We start from the raw sequence: 16,629 nt of genomic DNA, 5'->3' as shown, positions 1-16,629 counted from the left end.
AGCCAAAGCTCAGCCATTATAACCCCTGTGACCTGCACGTATACGTCCAGATGGCCTGCAGGAGCCAAGAAGTCTGAAGAAGCCAAAAAAACCACAAAGAAGTAAAACAGCCAGTTCCTGCCTTAACTGATAACCAACATTACAACATTCTACCATTGTGACTTGTCCCTGACCTACCTTAGCTGATCAATCGACTTTGTGACATTCTTCTTTTGGACAATAAATCTTATGACCTCCCTACCAGGTACCTTGTGACCCCCTCCTCTGCTAACAATAGATAACCACCTTTTACTGTAATTTCCCATTACCTACCCAACTCCTGTAAAGCAACCCCTTCCCCATCTCCCTTTGCTGATTCCTTTTTCGGACTCAGTCCGTCTGCACCCAGGTGATTAAAAAAGTTGTATTGCTCACACAAAGCCTGTTTGGTAGTCTCTTGTCACGGATGCGCTTGACAGAAGCCGCCCTGCACTTCCTGTTCTGATCAAACGAAGGGAAGGGGAGGCGAGGAAGAACTGGATCCCAAGTTCAGCGGGTCCATTTCGTGAGGCGCACACTCAGGACAGACCCTACCCCGCTGCTCTACTCTTTCCCTTCAGTCCCTCCTTCCCGGCCTCCCCTGGCCCCCTGACCCCGCACTGATCATTAATGCAGAAGCAGCGCAGACCAGCAGCCGAGATCGCCTGTAATCCCAGCACTTTGGGAGGCGGAGGCAGGCGGATCACCTGAGGTCGACAGTTCTGAGGTCGGCAGTTCAAGACCAGCCTGACCAACAGGGAGAAACCTCTGTCATGAGCCGCTTGCCTCCACCGTGCACACAGATCTGCAGGGGAGTGGGAAGAGGCGGGCTCTTTGGGTCATTTGAAACAGTTTGGAGATATGCAGAGGCCGGGCTCAATATTAAGTAGGAATTGGGATTTATATTGGCAGCGAAGTGTGGACCCAGGCCCCTTCGGATCCGCACTTGGGCCCCAGAGAGAGGTTGTTCCTTTCCTCCCCGCCTCCCACTCAGGACCACCCTGAGAGGTCCCGGCCTGGAGCCATGGCTAATGGTCCCTAAGTACAAATTCCACCTGACTGGAGGCTCGGGTTTGAGGTTAAAGGATTCACATTCCGCCCACAACTCGCTGAGATGGGGAGGACAGGGGCTCCCAGATGTCTGGAGACCCTGGCAGGGACTACGCACCCAGCTGTCTGAATGCCAGAGGCCGGCTCCGCGGGTAGCCATGCCTGCGCCACCTCCTCGGGACTAGAGTTGCCACAGCGTTTGTTTTTTTTTTGTTTGTTTGTTTTGTTTGTTCGTTTGTTTTGTTTTGTTTTTGTTTTTGTTTTTGCAGCACCTGTTTTGAGGATTCTGAACATTAGGGTGGGAAGTAAGCATTGTCACATCAGCCCGGGTAGCTCAGGCAGCAGAGCAGGAGACTCTTAATCTCTGGGTTGTGGGTTTGAACCCCACGTTGGGCCGAGCTTTTCACCGTTTTTGCTACACAGAATTCAGCATCATCACAGGTGACCCAGTTTCCCATGCTTGGCCCCTAACTGGAAGGTAAACTTTCATTGAGACCCAAGTCAATCCGTGTCCCCATCAGAGATTTCAAGACCTCCTCCCAAATCCATCAAGCTGACGACTGGACTGCTGTGTTATCTCTCACAGCCGGTGTCCCAGCACCAGGGTCTCTTAGGAAAAAGAATAGGAGATTTTGCACCCCAGGAACGTCTGTCTGCTCACCTCTAGGCTGGGATAGAGAACCTGGATCCCTTTCCTTTAGCACAAGACCCAAAGTTTCTTCCCCTCCCCCAGGAGACCCAGTCCCAGGGCTGGAGGTGGATGTGCTGCTTCGAAGTTCAGCCGAGGGAGAAGGGCCCTCCCACCCAGTTCAGCTGAGACTATGGGTCAATGTAGGGGCCAGCCCTACAGGGTCTGTGGGTTTTTCTCCCCTTGTATGGAGACGAGAGACCGTAGAAATAAAGACAAGATAAAGAGATAAAAGAAAAGACGGTTGGGCCCGGGGGGAACCACTACCACCAAGACGCGGAGACCGGTAGCGGCCCCGAATGCCAGGCTGCGCTGTTATTTATTGGATACAAGACAAGGGGGCAGGGTAAGGAGTGTGAGCCATCTCCAACGATAGGTAAGGTCACGTGGGTCACTTGTCCACTGGACGGGTCCCTTCCCTGTATGGCACCCGAGGAGGAGAGAGAGAGAGGAAAGACAGCTTATGCCATTATTTCTGCATTTTAGAGGCTTTTAATAGTTTCACTAATTCTGCTACTGCTCTCTAGAAGGCAGTCAGGTGTACAGGATGGAACACGAAAGCAGACCAGGAGCATGACTGCTGAAGCACAGCATCACAGGGAGATGGTTAGGCCTCTAAACCTGACTAATGTCAGGCCGTCCACAAGAGATGGTGGAGTAGAGTCTTCTCTCTAAACTCCCCCAGGGAAAGGGAGGCTCCCTTTCCCGGTCTGCTAAGTAGCGGGTGCTTTTCCTTGGCACTAACGCTACCACTAGACCACGGTCCGCTTGGTAACTTGCATCTTCCCACACGCTGGAGTTACCGCTAGACCAAGGAGCCCTCTCGTGGCCCTGTCCGGGCATAACAGAAGGCTCACATTCTTGTCTTCTGGTCACTTCTCACCATGCTCCTCCAGCTCCTATCTCTCTGTATGGCCTGGTTTTCCCTAGGTTATGATTTTTTTTTTTTTTTTTTTGAGACAGAGTCTCGCTCTGTCGCCCAGGCTGGAGTGCAGTGGCGCGATCTCGGCTCACTGCAAGCTCCGCCTCCCGGGTTCACGCCATTCTCCTGCCTTAGCCTCTCCGAGTAGCTGGGACTACAGGCGCCCGCCACCACGCCCGGCTAATTTTTTGTATTTTTAGTAGAGACGGGGTTTCACCATGGTCTCGATCTCCTGACCTCGTGATCCGCCCGCCTCGGCCTCCCAAAGTGCTGGGATTACAAGCGTGAGCCACCGCGCCCGGCCCCTAGGTTATGATTGTAGAGCGAGGATTATTATAATATTGGAATAAAGAGTAATTACTACAAACTAATGATTAATGATACTTATATATAATCATATCTATGATCTATATCTAGTGTAACTCTTGTTATTTTATATATTTTATTATACTGGAACAGCTCGTGCCCTGGGTCTCTTGCCTCGGCATCTGGGTGGCTTGCCGCCCACTGGTCAACATGGAGAGACCACCTCCCATCTGCTCCACAGTCCCCCGGCTAACTCAGGCTCTTGTGAGAGACACCAGGGCCCCACAAACCAGTATGACCCAGCCATTACTTATCTCCCTCACTGTTTGGATGGCGGCCCTTGTTATTAGGAGACCAGGAGTGCAGCCACCCAGCCCCTCCAAAACATGCCTAACAGGTTTTTTGGAAGCGAAGGCAACCCCATGTAGGATGCTAATCTGCCATAAAGATTTCTGATTAATCCCACTTCTGGGACAGCCTCTAAGAGTTCCAGTTCATCTATTGTTTCCTGTGTGAGACTAACCATAAATTCTGCCCTTAGGTCAAAACAACCTTGCTGCTATTGCATTTACCATAAATCTTGCCCTTAAGCAAGTGCCTTAAACATTCCTTCTGAAGCACATACACCCTTTCCCTGTGGTATGTAGACCCTGGGTCTGGGCGGTAAAGGCATGGAGACCCACTATCTTGTCTCCCTGCCACCAGAGACCCAGACGTGGATTCTGTTCATAAGTCCCTATTAAATGTTTCTTTCCTAAGAAAGATGATATGTCAGTCTTTCTCTTCAGCCTAGCACCTTCCTTGGACTTTGGGTGTAGGTTTGCATTATGGTTGTAACCAGCCAAGGTGTATCTTTGGAATGAGAGTCAAACCTTGATCTCTGGGCTTTAGAGTGGCTTTGGACACGTTTCCCAGTGGGGGTGCTGAGGCAGTCTGGGGGCCCCAAGGAAGGCAGATCAGAGGCTGGGACAAAAGGCTACAGGCACCTCACCAACCCAGGTCCCAATAATACAGCACTATCGCCTCAGCCTCTGGTCTGAGTTCGAATCCCACCTGGAGGATGTTGGCTCATGGGGCTTTATAACCATGACCCTGTGTCACTGCGATACATGGGGAATGGGGCTGGGGTCACTTGTATCCTTGGCTTGTGACGGCTGCAGAGCCAGGGGTGGGTTGGGGACTGGTGCCCACTCTTCTGTCCGAGACTATCAATCCTGGGCATTTTTCAGGGAGGGGATAGGGCTACCCTGTGATTGTCATTGTTTCTTTTTAGAAAGATTGGAGCTATCAGGCCAGGCGCGGTGGCTCATGCCTGTAATCCTAGCACTTTCGGAGGCCGAGGCAGGCGGATCACGAGGTCAGGAGATCGAGACCCATCCTGGCTAACATGGTGAAACCCCATCTCTACTAAAAATACAAACAATTAGCCGGGCGTGGCAGCGTGCACCTGTAATCCCAGCTGCTGGGGAGGCTGAGGCAGGAGAATGGCGTGAACCCAGGGGGCGGAGCTTGCAGTGAGCCCAGATCGCGCCACTGCACCCCAGCCTGGGTGACAGAGCAAGACTCCGTCTCAAAAAAAATAAAAATAGAAAGTGAAAAAAAGAAAGACTGGAGCTATCAAATAAAGGCTGACTAGGTATATTCCAAGAATACAAGGTTGGCCTTAAATTCAAGAAAATTATCAAAATAATTCATCATATTAACAGAATAAAAAAGAAGTTATGTGGTGATCTTAATGCTTGGAAGGGTGCTTGATGCAATTCACACCTGTATTAATCGTTTGTTTTAGAGGCAGAATCTTGCTCTGTCACCCAGGCTAGAGTGCAGTGGTGCAATGTCCACTCACTGCAACCTCCACCTCCCGGTTTCAAGCGATTCTGTCTGCCTCAGCCTCTCGAGTAGCTGGAGTAGCTGGGGTTACAGGTGCCCACCACCACATCCGGCTAATTTTTGTATTTTTAGTGGAGTTGGGGTTTCACTATGTTGGCCAGGCTGGTCTCGAACTCCCGACCTCAGGTGAGCCTCAGCCTCCCAAAATGCTGGGATTACAAGCATGAGCCACCGTGACCAGCCAGAATCTTACTTTGCTACCCAGGCTGCAGCACAGTGGTGAGAACACAGCTCACTGCAGCCTCAAACTCCTCAGCTCAAGCAATACTCCCACCTCATGCACCAGCTAATTTTTTGTGTGTTTTCTGTACAAATGGGGCCTCACTATGTTGCTTAGGCTGGTCTCAAACTCCTGAGCTCAAAGGATCCTCTTGTGAAACATTGCGCCCAGCCCATTATTTTCCTTCTTTGCTTCAACTCCCATCAGTTACCAGTTCCTGGACTGGAATGCTGTTCTCCCTCCTCTTTCTTGACTGGCCCCTTATTTTCTCTCCTGTCTCAGCTTAAATGTCACTCCTAGACTCATTGTTCCCATGTCAGGAACTCATCTATATATGACAACACCCTTATGACAGCCTGTAATTTTTGAAAGTCTATTCATTTTATTTTATTTTTCCAAGACAGGGTCTTCCTGTGTTGCCTAGGCTGCAATGCAGTGGTGTGATCATAGCTAACTGCAGTCTCAGCCTCCTGGACCCAGGAATTCTCCTACTTCAGATTTCCAAGTAGTTGGAACAACAGACGTGTGCCACCACACCCAGCTAATTTTATTTATTTATTTAGATGAAGTCTTATTGTGTCACCTAGGCTGGAATGCAGTGACGCGAACTCAGCTCATTGCAACCTCCACCTCCCGGATTCAAGCGATTCTCTTGCCTCAGCCTCCCGCGTAGCTGGGATTACAGGCGTATGCCACCATGGCAGACTATTTTTTGTATTTTTAGTAGAGACAGGGTTTCACCATGCTGGCCAGGCTTGTCTTGAAGTCCTGACCCCTAGTGATCCACTCGCCTCAGCCTCCCAAAGTGCTGGGGTTACAGGCATGAGCCACCGTAGCCGGCCTGATTGATTTATTTAAAATTAGCTACCGGGTCTTTCTATGTTGCCCAGGATGGTCTTGAGCTCCTGGGATCAAGTGATCCTCCCTCCTCGGCCTCCCAAAATGCTGGAATTACAGATGTGCATCATTGGGCCAGCCTATTTACTTTTTATTTTAAAATAATTATAGATTCACAGTAAGTGGCCAAAAAGAAAAAAAAAAGTACAGAAAACTCTTGTGTAGCATTCACCCAGTTTCCCCTAAGACTTCCATAACTGTGGCTCAGCATCAATGCCAGAAAATGAACACTGGCTGTTTTTTTAAACGTATTTTTCTTGGTTATTGTCAGTTTTCACTTTGAACTGTGTGCTCTTTATTTTGTGCCCACCACTGTGCCCACCAAAAAATTAGGTGCATGCTTTAACACATGATGCCTATGATCTTTGAGAATAAAACATTTGACTCCATGTAGATAAATCTAGACCTGACTTGTTCTTTTTTGTTTTATTTTATTTTATTTGAGATGGAGTCTTGCTCTTGTCGCCCAGCTTGGAGCGCAGTGACGTGATCTTGGCTTACTGCAACCTCCGCCTCCCAGGTTCAAATGATTCTCCTGCCTCAGCTTACCGAATATCTGGGATTGCAGGTTCATGCCGCCAAGCCCAGCTGATTTTCGTATTTTTAGTGGAGACGGAGTTTTACCATGTTGGCTAGCTTGGTCTCATTCCTGACCTCAAGTGATCTGCCCGCCTAGGCCTCCCAAAGTGTTGGGATTACAGGCATGAGCACCCTGCGCAGCTTGACTTGTTCTTTTTTGTTTGTTTGTTTTTGGGACGGAGTCTTGCTCTGTCACCAGGCTGGAGTGCAGTGGCCCCATCTGAGCTCCCTGCAACCTCCACCTCCGTATTCAAGCGATTCCCCTGCTTCAGCCTCCCTAGTAGCTGAGACTACAGGAATGCGCCACCACGCCTGGCTAATTTTTTGTATTTTTAGTAGAGATAGGGGTTTCACCATATTGGGCAGGCTGGTCTTGAACTCCTGACCTCGTGATCCGCCCCCCTCGGCCTCCCAAAGTGCTGGGATTACAGGCGTGAGCCACCGCGCCCGGCCGACTTGTTCTTTTTTAAAAAATTAAAATATGGTCTGGGTCTTTTATTTTGGAAGAGGGGTGTTAACTTCAGAACTGTCCTAGGTTCAGTTCAGATCCCCGGGAGGGAAGGAGGTTGAAGAGAGAAGGAAGTTAGGCCTCTGAGACCATTGCGCCCGGGAATCTGGGAGGCGGGGTGACCAGGTGCCCGCCTGCCCCCGCCCAGTACAGAGGCTCCTGCCCGGGGAAGCGTCCATCGCGTTCGCTTACTTCTCTAGACCAACAAGCGAGGGACGCGGAGGCTGAGATGGCTGCGGCCACCGGGCCTCCAGACACCGTCTTCATTCACTCCCACCCTCAGTCAAGCACCTGTACCCGCAGTCCTTCCCTAAAAGAAGAAAAACGGCCGGTCGCGCGCTGTCCAGTGTTCTCAGTCCTGGATCCAGGAGGTGGCTGGCGGTGGAGCTGATTTCCGGGTTCCTAAACCCGGGCCAGGGGCCCAAGGCCCCGCCTGGTGGGGTCGCATCCTGCAGTTTGAGAAACCGAAGAAGGTAGGAGAGGGAGGCAGCCCCGGCTTTTCCTGTGAAAGATTCTTTCATTCGCTCCATTCTTGTTCTTGCGCGCTGGATTTCCCAGGCTAACACAAACAACAGCTGATCACGGCAGGCTGGGCTCCTCTGGGAGTCGCACAGGGGCCTCTCGCACCCAAAGCGAGAATCACACCTCTAGACCAACAGGCCTCGGTGGCGGGAAGCTCCATCTTTGCTCCCCCGCCCTGTATCTTTCTGGAACCCAAGACTTTGTATTCTCCGCTCTCCATAAACGTCGATGCCAGCGCTGGGAGCGTGGCCGGGAGCCCACGATCGCGGCAGCCAGAAGCCCAACCAGAGGGGAGGACGGAGTCCCCGGAGTGGGACAGCGCTCAGGTCTGGGGTGGGGTTGATCTAGGGCAAAATAGGGCGGGCGGCCTGTGGCGATGGGCAGGACCCTCTCGCCCACCACACGCGGAGCCCGCTGGATCCTCTCCACATCCAGGCCGTGTCCACCGGCTTTCCAACCTGCTCACGTCCTTAAAGAAGGATCCAGAAGGTGTTGCGGTATTGGCCCATCAGGATCTGAACCTGAGGCCCGCTCTTACCCTAATCATAACCCCAAAGCCACCAGCGCGTGGAGAGACAGTGAGAGAGAAACAGAGACGGAGAGAGTGTGTGTCGCTGTCATGCCCTTTGCCGTCGCTGCTCATCCCGAGTGACCTCCTGGAACTTTTTCAGCTCTTGATGACAGGAAGAGACGGGGGCAGAGCTAACGTCTGAGTCAGGGCACAGGCGCTGGGCTCCATCCAAGGGAGGCCATGCGGGCGCCTCTGGGATGGAGCCAATCACCGGCGCAGTCGGATGGAAGGTGGGCTGGCCGCTCAGCCATCCTCCTAGGGCAAGGTCTTGGGTATGAGTCAGCAGCCCCAGGTGTGAGCGCAGACCCGGTAACCCCGGCGCAGGGGAAAATACAGCGGGGAGCCCCAGGCTGCAGGCCTGACCCTGAGCAGCCCCTACCGAGCCCAGTGTGGATGGGCTCTGTCTCCACAGGGCTGGTTCACCAGGGTCTCCCCGCAGCGACCCCAGAATTCTGCAAATCACTTGGGTAGGGCAATGAGCTCTATCCACTTCGGAATCAGCCAACTCGCGCCGGATTGGAGGCAGATGTCTGAAATGTCAGCGGAAGTGCACACATGGGAGGCTCGTTGGTCTAGGGGTATGATTCTCGCTTCGGGTGCGAGAGGTCCCGGGTTCAAATCCCGGACGAGCCCTAGAAGTGGTTACTTTCCCCTCGTCATTTTGGAGAATATAGAGCTTGAAAATCGGGGACCGAGCCTGAAGCCTCATCCACCAGTCGCGTTGCTCTGCTTCAGGTAGGTCCGGGTCTGTGCCTCAGCTGCAAGGGACCAGGATGCTCCCGAGGCTGGCCTGGTAGGCACTTGCCTCAGCCTCGCTGGAGCCCCGCGCCCTTCTCCTTCCCAGCCCCAGACCAGAGAAGCTGTACCCTCTGCAGCCCGGGTCACTCAGCTCCACATGGGCTCCGGGTATGTGGGAGGCCAGTGGTTGGGTTCTGAGTGATCGTGTGGGGTGCACGATCCGGGCGGGCCCTGGAGAGTTATTCATTCCTCGACCTCCCCTCCTTGCCCTAGAAACCCACATCTCTGCAGGCCAAGGCGGAGTCACAGACGAAGCTCATTGAGAGCAGGTCAAAGCTGTGTGACCCGATGGCCCCCTACTGCGCTGGCCGGGAAGGTAGCCAGAGCCACATATGGCTCTTAAACACCTGAAATATGACTGGTCCACTTGAGATGTGCTGCTGTGAGTACAAAATACACATCGGGATTTTGAAGACGTCATACCAAAAAAACAAGATATCTCATCCTCTCATTACACATGGAAATTAGATTTCGTGTCTACAGTATTGAATAATATACACACATATGAAAAACATATTTTATATATGTTTACATATTATATGTAGTATATATGTATCACATAATTATATTAATAATATGATTATATCATAATAATATAATTGCATTATATAATTATAGTTTTCTTTGAGACAAGGTCTCGCTCTGTCGCCTAGGCTGGAGTGCATTGGCACCATCTTGGCTCACTGCAACCTGTGCCTCCAGGGTTCAAGAGATTCTCCTTCCTCAGTTTCTGAATAGCTGGGAGTATAGGTGGGTGCCACCACTCCTGGCTAACTTTGTTTTTTTTTGAGACGGACTCTCACTCTGTCTCCCAGGCTGGAGGGCAGCAGTGCGATCTTGGTTGGCTCACTGCAACCTCCGCCTCCTGGGTTCAAGTGATTCTCCTGCCTCATCCTCCTGAGTAGCTGGGATTACACCACACCTGGCTAACGTTTTGTACTTTTAGTAGAGATAGGGTTTCACCACATTGACCAGGCTGGTCTCAAACTTCTGACCTTGTGATCTGCCCACCTCAGCCTCCCAAAGTGCTGGGATTACAGGTGTGAGCCACCACGCCTGGCCCTAATTTTTGTATTTTTAGTAGAGACGAGGTTTCACCATGTTGGCCAGGCTGGTCTCAAACTCCTGGCCTCGAGTGACTCGCCTGCCTTGACCTCCCAAATTGCTAGGATTAAAGGTGTGAGTCACTGGGCGACCACACCTGGCTAATTTTTAAAATTTTTTCATAAAAACAGGGTCTTGCTATATTGCCCAGGCTGATCTTGGACTCCTGGCCTCAAGTGATCTGCCCACCTTGGCCTCCCAAACTGGCTGGGATTATGGGTGTGAGCCACTGTACCCGATCTACGTGTCCTCTTCTCAATGTTTCTCTTCCCAGCATTTGGGCCCAGACAGAGAGGAACATCTGTGGAGACCACGTCCCAGGTGGCTCTAAGGCAGGTGGGACTTCCGCAGCTCTGCTCCTGCCTCCAAAGTGTCCCAGGCAAGGTCAGGGACCCGAGCGCTGTAACCCCAGCCCCTGCTTTTGTTCCACAACAATGTCCTTAGGGCTCGGACCCTGGGCCTGGCTAACAAAGAAACAAGCAGCCATGACTCAGCGATCCCAGACCACAAACTGCCCCAGCAAGCAGGAAGCCCCGAGGCCTGTTTGAGGTGGCAGAGAAGGGGATGTGGTTCCTTGGCCACCGCGGCTCAGGTGAGTTGCCCACAGTCCTGGGATTCGAGCCCCACTCCTGCCCTCCGTTTCCTCAGGTCGTAACTCTAGAACTTTGGCTGGTCTAGGGAACTCAGCCCCAGAATCGGGAGTCCTTACTGACATAGGAGATGTTGGAAATCGGAGAAGGCCTGATAGGAGCAGCCGAGTCACCTAATGCCTCGGATCCAGGGTAAAAGAACATCACCTGTCACTACCTGCCCGACTAGCTCAGTCGGTAGAGCATGAGACTCTTAATCTCAGGGTCGTGGGTTCGAGCCCCACGTTGGGCGGAATCTGCCTTTTGAAGGGAGTTCTTTCATAGCTCAAGCCTTGTAGGGCTTGTAAGCAACCCAGAATCCTCTTTGGAGAGATCTCGAGAAAACTTCCCAGCTGCCTCACTGCGTGAGGAGGAGGGTCCTCTATTCTAGATCTCTGACTTTGGTTTGGGGGGACGCATTCTGTCTTACGTTTTCCACCTGGGCCCTTCCTGCCTTACTCTTGACTTGGCTTTGGCGGGGTAGAGTCCCCTCCACACCTCACTCTGAATGAGAGTCACATCTTTTCCATGGGTGGGTGGTAAGATCATCATACATGGGGTTGCCCAACTGGGCGATACCACAGGGGGAATGTCGGAACTGCTCCATGGGAATCCCAAGGGCGATGTTTTGTCTCTGGAGGAGGAAGGGAGCAGGCAAGGGGCTAGGCAGAAAGTCCCCAGGCCGCAGGAGGCAGGTCCTAATGTCCCATTGTCCCACTGACCGAGGGACTACAGCTCCACCCCAGTTCCTGGCAGAGGAACTGGCTTGGATTTCAAACCTCCCCAAGCCTCCTCAGCTTTGCAAATGAAGGGGCTCAAGGCAGTGCCCTGACCCTACGGTAGCCAGGAGGAACAGGCTGGCTGAGGTCCTGCCATAGAGCATCTGTCTGCCACAGCCAGTCAGGGATCCAGGCCCCGACCCGGCCTCTGAAGGCCCCCACAGCCTGGGAATGGGTGAAAGGGGCTGAAGACCTTGGTCTGCCTGCCTCTAGGGCCAGCTCTGTTTCGGCTTGAGACGCTCCTCTCCATGCCCATCGGGCCTCTAAGGGAGGCGGGAACTCAGAGCTAAAGCTTTTTTTTTTTTTTTTTTTTTTTTTTTGAGACGGAGTCTCGCTCTGTCGCCCAGGCTGGAGTGCAGTGGCGCAGTCTCGGCTCACTGCAAGCTCCGCCTCCCGGGTTCACGCCATTCTCCTGCCTCAGCCTCTCCGAGTAGCTGGGACTACAGGCGGCCGCCACCACGCCCGGCTAATTTTTTTTTTGTATTTTTAGTAGAGACGGGGTTTCACCGCGGTCTCGATCTCCTGACCTCGTGATCCGCCCGCCTCAGCCTCCCAAAGTGCTGGGATTACAAGCGTGAGCCACCGCGCCCGGCAGAGCTAAAGCTCTTACTCCAGGACTTCACCCCATGTTTAGCAGCCTTTTAGGGCCCTGGACCTGTGAGTTTGACTGAGACCTCTTACCAGCCCATTGTGGGGCCAGTGCGGCAAATAAGAAACAGACATGTTTGTATGTTTATTATTATTATTTTGAGACGGAGTCTCACTCTGTCGCCCAGGCTGGAGTGCAGTGGCGCGATCTCGGCTCACTGCAACCTCCGCCTCCGAGTTCACGCCATTCTCCTGCCTCAGCCTCCCAAGCAGCTGGGACTACAGGCGCCCGCCACACGCCCGGCTAATTTCTTGTTTTTCGGTGTGTTTTTTTGTTTTTTTTTTTGAGACGGAGTCTGGCTCTGTTACCCAGGCTGGAGTGCAGTGGCGTGACCTCGGCTCACTGCAAGCTCTCCCTCCCCGGTTCACGCCATTCTCCTGCCTCAGCCTCTCAAGTAGCTGGGACTACAGGCGCCCGCCACCGCGCCCGGCTAATTTTTTGTATTTTGTATTTTTAGTAGAGACGGGGTTTTCACCGTGTTAGCCAGGATGGTCGCGATCTCCTGACCTCGTGATCCGCCTGCCTCGGCCCCCCAAAGTGCTGAGATTACAGGCGTGAGCCACCGCGCCCGGCATTTTTTGCATTTTTAGTAGAGACAGGGTTTCACCGTGTTAGCCAGGATGGTCTCGATCTCCTGACTTCGTGATCCGCCCACCTCAGCCTCCCAAAGTGCTGGGATTACAGGCGTGAGCCACTGCCCTCAGCTATTTTATTATTATTATTGTTATTTGAGACAGAGTCCCTGTCACCCAGGCTGGAGTGCAATGATGTGATCTTGGCTCACTGAAACCTCTGCCTCCCGGGTTCAAGTGATTCTTGTGCCTCAGGCTCCCGAGTAGCTGGGACTACAGGCACTCAACACCACTCCCTGCTAATTTTTTGTATTTTTAGTAGAGACAGGGTTTCACCATGTTGGCTAGGCTGGTCTCGAACTTCTGACCTCAGGTGATCCGCCAGCCTCGGCCTCCCAAAGTGCTGGGATTACAGGCATGAGCCGCTGCTCCCAGCCTCGGACAGTTCTTTTAGGGGTAGAGGGAAAGACGACAGGACCAGGCTCCCCATCCCTCATCTGCACCCCACCCCTCATCTGCACCCCACAAATATGGACCCACAAAATCCAGGCTTTCAAAGGCCCCAGCTTACACATCTGTAATGTGAGGATAATGGCAATTAAAAGATTAATTCGGGTATTAAGATTACTTCATTTTTTGGTAAGGCATGTAGAACAGTGCTTGAAGACTTCCACATTAACTCTTGGCTGCTCACCCTATACATTTCAGACTTGCCCAATCACGTGTGCCAATTCATGTAAATAAATCTAATAAAAATAGCAGGCCGGGCGCGGTGGCTCACGCCTGTAATCCTAGGACTTCGGGAGGCCGAGGCGGGTGGATCACGAGGTCAGGAGATCCAGACCATCCTGGCTAACACGGTGAAACCCCGTCTCTACTAAAAATACAAAAAATTAGCTGGGCGTGGTGGTGGGCGCCTGTAGTCCCAGCTGCTTGGGAGGCTGAGGCAGGAGAATGGCATGAACCCGGGTGGTGGAGGTTGCAGTGAGCCGAGATCGCACCACTGCACTCCAGCCTGGGCTACAGAGCGAGAATCCGTCACAAAAAAAAAAAAAAAGCAACACATCTATGCACGTGTACACATAGGCGTCATCCGCCTCAAACATCTCTTCTAATGGTTTTGTTTCTTTCCAGAGCCTAGCTGACAACGCAAACCCTCTAGGTGTTTGATATTGTGATTCACCAGAGCAGGAAGAAGTAAAAAACCAGAAAGCCCAGGTGGAAGGCCCAGTGCTGGGGCTGAACGTGAGGGGTCACCCCATACACACTCCCCTCTGGCTGCTGGAAAAACCTGCTGAGGTTAGAGCTGCCCTCAGCCCCGCCCACTTTTTCTTTTCTTTTCTTCTTTAAAGTGCTGGTTTCCTGTCCGGATCGCCTTCCCCCGGGCGGCAAGGCCCGACCAGCACGGCACCATAACAGCCTGCCCCAGTCTGGCTAGCTAGGTGGGTCGAGATGAGACTCCATCCTCTCACTCCCCACTCTCAGGAATGTGGCTTGATCCCTCTCAGGCATCTCCCTTATACCTTGGACGTAGGCTTTGAGGAGCGCCCCCTCCTGGCTGAACTCTGGGGTCCTGGAAGAAATAGGACCTCAGCGTGGAGTGAGAACAGAAGAGCCAGGAAAAACAGAGTCCACGGGGCGCCTGAAGCCGTCGCCCCCACAGCCTTGCTAAGAAGGAGACTCGAACCTGGGGAGATGCACGTGCTGAGGGCTCCGGGGGCATTTTTTTTTTTAATTTTTATTTTTTCTGAGACAGGGTCTTGCCCTGTTGCCGAAGCTGGAGTGCGATGGTGCAATCAGCTCACTGCAGCCTCAACCTCCCAAACTCAAGGGATCCTCCCACCTCAGCTTCCCGAGTAACTGGGACTCCAGGCGCGCGCCACCACGCGCGGCTAATTTTTAAATTGTTATATTTTGTAGAGACGGGGGGCTCACTATGTTGCCCAGGCTAGTCCCCAACCCCTGGGCTCAAGCGATCCTACCCCCTCGGCCTTCCAAAGTGCTGGGATCACAGGCGTGAGCCACCGAACCCGGCTAGAGGATTCTTCTGCAGCCCAACAGCGGCGGCAAAAGCTAAGGGTCCTAGAAAGGAACGGGAAACCGTCACCTGCCCAGGTGGGACGCGAGGCACGGAACCCAGCGCGGGAGGCCGCTGGGTCACGGAGGTTTCCTGTCTGCTTCCCGCCGTCACTGCGGGCCGCCTCCCACCTTCTCCCGGCCCCCTGCACCCCAGCCCAGCCCAGCCCACCTACCCCTGGTGGGGACACAGTTTTCTTCCCGGGGCGCCTCGCAGCTCCTGCAGTCCCTCCCTCTTCCCCACCCCCACCCCCACACTTTGGGCAGGAGTCACAACAATTTCTTGCCCCAGTTTGGCCGCTCCGGCTCTGTGCCACACCCTCCAACGGGGCTGGATGCCCAGGGTCTGCTGCCTCCATGGGATCTGGCTAGGCTCGAAGTTGGGGCTCAGCAAAGGTATTTCGCGTGAATGAGGAATCCACAGGTCAGACCCGCTTCTACGGCCCTGAGTCGGGGCGGGTGCCTGGGCCAGGCACCCTGGCACTCAAGAGGTGCCAGGCTGGGGGCGTCCGCGGGTGGGCCTCTGACGCAGAGAAGGACCCGGATCCAGCCACCGTCGGAGGCCTCCGGCTGCGCCTCGCCTTTGGGGCAGGCCTGAGGGCAACGCTTACTGCGCAGCAACTGTGTTCTACAGTGTAGTCCCGACACCGACGGCTCATGGTCCTGGACTCTGCTTTAATCTAGAAATCCACTAAAGTAACATCAGTGTGTTGCCCGGCTAGCTCAGTCGGTAGAGCATGAGACTCTTAATCTCAGGGTCGTGGGTTCGAGCCCCACGTTGGGCGCTGCGTTTTACTGCGAGCATCACCACAAGGATAGCATTGTGAGTTTCTGTTCCAGCTGGGTCGATTTTCTTCTCTCAGCCATCTGCCCCTGGCGATGCAAGACTTGGTGAAAGCAGCTGCCTGCTCATCCCAGGAAACCATCCGGGGTTCCTGAGCTGGGGGGCGTTTACTCCAAGTATCGCTGTCGACCCCTTATGGGGGCCCATGGACGCGGTTCCCACCTGGAAGACCCGGAGAACAGCGGTTCCTTGCTCTTGTTAGCAGCGGCTGTGAGGAAGCTGCCCACTAAGGTTTTCCTCTTCTGGGACCACAGCAAGACTGTGCCCCATTAAAAGAAGAAAGTCTGAGAACGTGGGTTTGTCCAGGATTGGACTCTCTTGCACCCTAAGGAACAATCACAGCCTAGACCAAGGAGCCACCCACAAAACCTTTCTCCACCCATCTCTGGCCGTCCTTATGCCCGGCTCCATCCTTGTCCAGCAACACTGCTCAGACGCTGATCCCCAGGGGGTCGTGTCGTCATGTCAGGGGGTTTGACTAGGGTCCCATCGAGTACAGAGGGATGGGGATCCCAATGTTCACCAGTTTGGGAGTCCCAGTGTCTAGCTTCCCTGTCTCCCCCCCAGATTAAAGGCCTCCCGCCCAGGGAGGTGGGTGCCTGATTCTCCCAGAGGTGCCCAGTGCAGTCAGAGGGAGCGGGTCTTTGGGAGGCCAGGCTCTAATCTCCCCAGTTGCCTGGCCTCCCTCCACCCTGAAACCACAGGATTTCACAGGATCTCTCCTGTGAAATCTAGGGCAGGGGGTGCCTGCATGCAGAGTTCTGAGGCTGGTGATGGAGTGGTCAGAGAATGGGATGTTTGGCCGGGCGCAGTGACTCACTCCTGTAATCCCAGCACTTTGCGAGGCCAAGGCGGGCGGATCACGAGGTCAGGAGATCAAGACCATCCTGGCTAATACGGTGAAACTCCATCTCTACTAAAAATACAAAAAAATTACCCGGGCGTGGTGGCAGGCGCCTGTAGTCCCAGCTACTCAGGAGGCTGAGGCAGGAGAATGGCGTGAACCC

At 53.4% G+C, this 16,629-nt stretch overlaps 1 long non-coding RNA gene and 4 other non-coding genes across 6 annotated transcripts; all 5 read left to right on the top strand.

The window, feature by feature from the left end:
* The first annotated feature begins 1,391 nt into the window (after positions 1-1,391).
* On the top strand, positions 1,392-1,464 carry TRNAK-CUU (transfer RNA lysine (anticodon CUU)). Its single transcript has one exon. It is a non-coding gene; the product is annotated as a tRNA-Lys (tRNA).
* A 6,521-nt stretch (positions 1,465-7,985) lies between these two features.
* Positions 7,986-16,629, top strand: LOC129462572 (uncharacterized). 2 transcript variants are annotated; one of them, XR_008650884.2, is made up of 4 exons: positions 7,986-9,351; positions 10,518-10,665; positions 10,752-10,855; positions 13,837-16,629. It is a non-coding gene; the product is annotated as an uncharacterized lncRNA (long non-coding RNA). The 2 variants fall into 2 exon arrangements; XR_010115484.1 differs by having other exon boundaries at positions 10,518-10,855.
* TRNAP-CGG (transfer RNA proline (anticodon CGG)) lies at positions 8,733-8,804 on the top strand. Its single transcript has one exon. It is a non-coding gene; the product is annotated as a tRNA-Pro (tRNA).
* On the top strand, positions 10,883-10,955 carry TRNAK-CUU (transfer RNA lysine (anticodon CUU)). The gene has a single exon. It is a non-coding gene; the product is annotated as a tRNA-Lys (tRNA).
* Positions 15,491-15,563, top strand: TRNAK-CUU (transfer RNA lysine (anticodon CUU)). Its single transcript has one exon. It is a non-coding gene; the product is annotated as a tRNA-Lys (tRNA).

This window comes from Symphalangus syndactylus, chromosome 14 (genome assembly GCF_028878055.3).
Source record: "Symphalangus syndactylus isolate Jambi chromosome 14, NHGRI_mSymSyn1-v2.1_pri, whole genome shotgun sequence".
Classification (NCBI taxonomy): Eukaryota; Metazoa; Chordata; class Mammalia; order Primates; family Hylobatidae; genus Symphalangus; species Symphalangus syndactylus.
Note: the sequence above shows the minus strand (reverse complement) of the source record. Positions and strands in the feature narration are given on the sequence as shown.